The following is a 6270-nucleotide window of genomic DNA, read 5'->3' as shown; positions in this document are numbered from 1 at the left end:
CCGTAGTTGGCCGCCAGAGGGCGTACTAATCTTTTTCCATTTAGATTATCCTGTTTGTATTTGTTGTTGTTGTATTTTTCAATTGTATATATGTATTTATGATTATTGTTATGTACTCAAGTACCCCCTAATGTATTATTTTTTATTTTGTTCTCTAAATTCAGGCATCATCAGATAAAATAATGAAATAAAAATCGTGAAATAAATATGTGTTAATTATTCGTTATTATCAAAATGAGAAATTAAAATGGTAAATAATTCTAAATAACATGAAAAACAACCCAGAAAATGACTAGGATAAAAATGGAAAATTTAATACATTTTTTAAAATGATTAATAAATATGTAAAATAGTATTAAATAAATTAAAAAAAACTATCATAAACAAATGTAACATAAATAATTCTAAATAAAATACAAGTAGTCCCCGGTTTCCAAAAGAGTTCCGTTCCTGCACTGGCGATGTAACCCGCATTTCTGTGTAAATCGGAATTGCCATTTTAAGTACTTCTAAACACCCTCTTAACATATTTTTCAGACTATAAGCTGCTACTTTTTTCTCGCCATTTCTAACCTGAAGCTTTTGTTTTTTTACAGATGAGTTTCATATGTTCTTGTTAAAAATAACTAAAAATGGATAATTAGACATATTTTGAAAGAATGGCTATCCAAATTTTGCCATGACATAGCTCCCAGCCACTACACTAGCAACAGAAGCTAACGTCAGAAGCTCGTCAGACTTACTCAAAACTCAGGATTTTATAGATGAATATAGCTCCACAAAAGAACAATTTAAAATGGATGGGCATCCACTATTTGCTACGACAAGAGAACGTGATGCTAGTGTTGATTAGCTGTTTTCAACTGGCCCTCAGAGGACTTTATTGCCACAGTATGCAACAACAAAGTTGCTACATAAGGGCTAGCGCTAGCTGTTAACCGTTTTTAGGAGGATTTCATCTATTTCAAGTTTAGAAGGCAAGGTAAAGTGGATTATCTATCTTTGCAAATGTAGTGACCTGTTTTTAAAGTTATTTTGTTTTGAAGCATTCAGACAACACGAGTAGGTGATGTTAATACGTGTTTATCTGGCTAATATATTTTTGATCAATCAAATATTTCAAAGTAACATCTATGTAAATATCCAATGTTAAGATATGGACACCTGCGCCTTAGAGTCAGGTACTGCATGTATGTGGATTTATTTCTAAAATTTTTATTTCTAAAAAAAAGTGCGCTTTATAGTCCAGAAATTACGGTAATTAATTACAAGTGAAAAGTGCGCAACTGGCGATAAGATGGCAGACGCGGAACTGTTACTCGACTAAAAAATGGAGGGGGGAAAACGACTCGAGACAAAATGGCGGCCAAAACACCAGCGTCGTAAAGTCGAAATCACGTAAATCGGGACAACCTGTATATAAAAGATCCCAGAAAATTATTCACATAAAATATAAGAAAATGTATAATAAATGTAAAAACAATTAGCAAATAAAACCTACATAAATAATTCTAATTAAAAAATTATAAATGTCATAAATCCATGAGAATAAACAAAACAAATTTTAATACATTTAAACTTTTTTTTTTTTTTTTAAATAAGTGTTGACCAAGTGTGTTTTGCTCTATGTATAAAAAATCTCTTATAGCCTAGCATAGCTCAAGCTAATTATAACTTTAACATATTAATTGAACATATGTATAGTAATAATGAAAACATAAATGAAATGTAAAATAATCAAATGAAACTATCCTTTTGAAAGGTGAACCCTAGACCGTCCCATTGTTTTGCTTGCCTTGTTGATAGTCAACATTAGCCTGCCTGCCACGTGACTCCTGGACCCAAGAAAGGGGGCGTGGCATTCTCCACCAGAGTCTCACGGAGGGCAACGCTGACCGCGCGGCAACAGGTGAGTTCAAGGACATCTCTTAAAAGTTGGACAGCTATTGCCGGTAATGGCAATGAAACATGATAATCACTGCCAGTCAGTGTCATTGACGGTGATAGACGTCCAATCTTGTGGTGTCGAATCATCCTTCTGTTGTGAATTGAAATTAGTTTATGCGAACCGTTTGAAATTTAAATGGTTTAAACATTTGTTCCTGTCAATGGCAGACAGTGAGTTAGCCATTTGTAGGGCCAGTGACAATATTTTTTTGACTTAAAAAAAAACAAAACTTTGAATAGTAATACAGTATAATTAATTTGTTATGAATTATTGTCCTTTTGAAGTGTTCTGCTGGTCAATAAAGTAAACTAAAATCCCAGGTCAATTCCTGTTGATTTTAGGACACTTCCTTTTGATTCAGGTCATTTTTTGATTACTTGGATAAATTCCTATGTATTTTTGCTTCCTTTTTTGGGGATTTTTTTTTTTTTTTTTCCCTTCCTTTTGACTTTTGATGCATTTCTGCATCATTTTCTATTGACTTTATCAACAGCAAACAACATGGGGCCCTTCGAGCGTGTGCAAGTAAGGGGGGCAGTTGGACTTGGAGCAATAGCATATTAAATAAAAGTATAATAACTAGGGCTGTCAAAATTATCGTGTTAACGGGCGGTAATTAATTTTTTAAGTTAATCACGTTAAAATATTTGACGCATTTAACGCACATGCCCCACTCAAACAGATTAAAATGACAGCACAGTGTAATGTCCACTTGTTACTTCTAATTTTTGGTGTTTTGTCGCCCTCTGCTGGCGTTTGGGTCCGACTGATTTTATGGGTTTCAGCACCATAAGTGAGCATTGTGTAATTATTGAAATAAACAATGATGAGCTAATAGTTTATTTTTTTTATTTAAAATTTTACAAATTTTGTTAAAACGAAAACATTAAGAGGGGTTTTGATATAAAGTTTCTATAACTTGTACTAACATTTATCTTTTAAGAACTGCAAGTCTTTCTCTCCATGGAACGCTTTAAGAGAATGTTAATAATGTTAATGCCATCTTGTTGATTTATTGTTATAATAAACAAATACAGTACTTATGTAGAGTATGTTGAATGTATATATCCGTCTTGTGTCTTTTCTTTCCATTACAACAATAATTTACAGAAAAATATGGCATATTTTATAGATGGTTTGAATTGCGATTACCGTAATTTTCGGACTATAAGCCGCTACTTTTTTCCTTCATTTTGAATTCTGCGACTTATAGTCCAGTGCGGCTTATTTGAAGATTTATTTGGGTTAATAGGTAACAATTTATTACTAAGCGCCATCATAACATTGTCATAAGACCATCATTCATACTTATGATATGACAGTTTCATGGGCATTACTGAATGCTTATGTTGTGAAGTGACATCCGGCAAATTATGTCAATAACTCTATTTATGTCCAGCTTGGATCTTTTACATCCATTCAAAAGTGAGATAATGTGCCAGATACCACTAAATGGCATCTGTTATAAGCATTCATAAATACTCATGACAGTGTCATGTCATAATTATGACAGTCTTATGGCACCACTGTCTAATAAAGTGTTACCAAATACCATAACTAGCAATTAATGAAACAACTGGAACAGTAACTGAAGAAATTATTAGCACAGGACATTAATTTTGATTGTTATTTACAGCTGTAGCGCTACAATGCATGCTCGGAGGCATGTTGGACAACAACAGTGTTGACAGCAGGTGGCAGCAGAGGTTGACTGTTTGACAGTGATGGCCAAATTAAGCTTCTTGAAGCAATGAAGCTTTGCAGCCAATTGGTTCAAAGTAATTGGTATGACGCTGATGTCAAATAGAGCATTACTGGTTAATATCCTTTTCGTGTAAATATCTCATAATACATACTAAATGACATACACACATGCATACATACATACTACAGGACAGCTGCGGCTTATAGTCCAGTGCGGCTTATCTATGAACAAATGCCGTTTTCCTGCCAAATTTGGTGGGGGGCGGCTTATAGTCAGGTGCACCTTATAGTGCGAAAATTAGGGTAATTAAAATTTAAGCTGTAATTAACTCGATTAAAATTTTTAATCGTTTGACAGCCCTAATAATAACGCCTCGGTCTCATAGAGCGCTTTTTAGGACACTCAAAGTGCCCGGCTTCTACTACATTAGGACATAAAACTAGAGGAACTTAGTACACTCACCGCTGTCTTGCTTCCTTTTCTCCTCTTCTGCTTTTTTTCTTTCTTCTGTCACTTCCAGAAGGATAACTTCTCTTCATTTTGGATATACGCCTATTCAAAAAAAGCCACTCTGTCACTCTGAGTCACTCGGGGGGGGGGGGGGGGGGGGGGGTAGAGTGAGTGACACACTCAGACACACTCTCGCACACTGGCACTGTCGTACTTGTCGCTGCGACAGTGCAGTAAAGCTGCGTGTGCTAAATCTGTTGGCCCTCTGGGGGCCCCTGCTGGCTGGGGGCCCAAGGCAATTGCCTGGTTTGCCTGATGGGACGCGATGCCTCTGTTTATGGGTAACATCCAGTTGATTTTGGGACACTTCCTATTTATTTAGGTAATTTTTGGGTTTCTTCCTGTCGGCATTACGGCATCGATTCCTATTGATTTTAGTAGAGTTATCCGATAATGACTTTTAACTGATAACTAATACCTCGATATTTTGATGCCATTTGAAGGAAAAGAGTCGATTTTTCCTTGTTACTGGTTGTTTTATAACGAACAGGAGATGATGACACAGAATTCGGGAATAAAAAAGAACAAAGAATTTACACTTAAAGACAGACAAACAGACAAGACATGACATTATGGTACCAAGACAAAGAAAAAGTGCTCTGGCCTCCCCGTGCATAGGCTCTTTTTAATTCCCCCTCACTTGGGAGGGTCTCTCCCTCCCCCATCTTGCTAGCACCCGCAAATACTTTCCAGATGTGCAACTATTCAATGGCTTTCACTGAACAAAGAACAAAGAACTTGTCTTATGATGAAAAATGCAATGTCCACATATGATTATGTGAATAAATGGAAATATAATCCATCATAACTAATACCTCGATATTGATCGACAGAGCCTTCTCCGTTGCTGCCCCCTCCCTTTGGAACTCACTCCCTAAACCCATCTGTACCTGTTGAGACCTTCCCACATTCAAAAACCTGTTGAAAACTCACCTTTTTAAACTAGCTTTTAACCTATAAGTATTTTTTCTATTATTGCTTTGTTCTATTCATGTTGTTTGCTGTTTTTTGTTTCGACTGTAAAGCGTCTTTGAGCATTGGTAAAAGCGCTCTACAAATACATTTTATTATTATTATTATTATTATTATTGTCCAACTCCAAAAAATCCGATACCGATATGAAACTAATTCCGGTATACGCAGTCGTGCACTTAACGTGTTATTGTGAAATGTAACAACTTTTCCAAATAAAATAAACATTCTGTGAAACTTAAAAGAACAACTTCAGCTGAAATTTTAGAAATTAAATATGAATAGTATCAATTAAAATCAGCCAAAATGTCCATCATTAAATAAAAGGAATCATTCACAATGAAATCACGTTTACAGTAGTTACTCCAAAGAACCACTAGAGGGCGACCAAAGCATTACAAGGACAGGCAGGCAATCATAGGACATGCCAATGCAACGACAATTCCCGAAATGCACGTTGCTGGGCTTTTCAATAGATTTTTGTATTTTATTACTTTTTAACATTTTCTTAGAGACTATTTCTTTCTGGTGATACAGTAATTATACGTATTGAGTTTATAATTCATTATTTTTCAATCATTTATTGTTCATTTACTTTTTGTACCATGAATGCAAATGGTCTGCTCACAAAACAAACCCCAAGAATCTTGGATTATATAGACCCAATGGTTAGTAATCAAATCGGCTGGATGAAGTCATGTGACAAAGTGAGATATCCTATGTGGGAAAATGGACTTGTACTGTGGCATGCATATTGCTTGATGATACAATGGATTTAGCCGTGTGTTATTGGGTTTTATTAAGATTGTGTTTGCAATGTGGCAATATACAGTAGATTTAATCAAGTGGCATTTTTATAGCCATGTAGCATTGTTAATGCCATATGGCAAAATGTATTTAATAAACATCTTTTAGCATTTTTTAGGGGATGTGGCAAACTTACTTGGGTGCCAGTAGAATGTCAGTGCGCATAAATGGTAAGTGTAAAGTCAAAAATCACAGCCACTCATGTTTTTCTGCCATTTAAAATGAATGGAAAATTTGGACGTGCATAGCTGTCAATGGCATGGACGTGCATGGCCTGCAAAAACGCCATAACCAAAATCCATTTTGCCACATGGCAAATACCAATTTT

The 6270-nt window shown here is 35.3% G+C and overlaps 1 pseudogene; it reads left to right on the top strand.

The window, feature by feature from the left end:
* Window positions 1-6054: 6054 nt before the first annotated feature.
* Window positions 6055-6270, top strand: part of LOC130922188 (ral GTPase-activating protein subunit beta-like) — a 43808-nt pseudogene continuing 43592 nt past the window's right edge.

This window comes from Corythoichthys intestinalis, chromosome 9 (assembly GCF_030265065.1).
Source record: "Corythoichthys intestinalis isolate RoL2023-P3 chromosome 9, ASM3026506v1, whole genome shotgun sequence".
Taxonomy (NCBI): domain Eukaryota; kingdom Metazoa; phylum Chordata; class Actinopteri; order Syngnathiformes; family Syngnathidae; genus Corythoichthys; species Corythoichthys intestinalis.
This window is presented reverse-complemented; position numbering and strand designations above follow the sequence as displayed.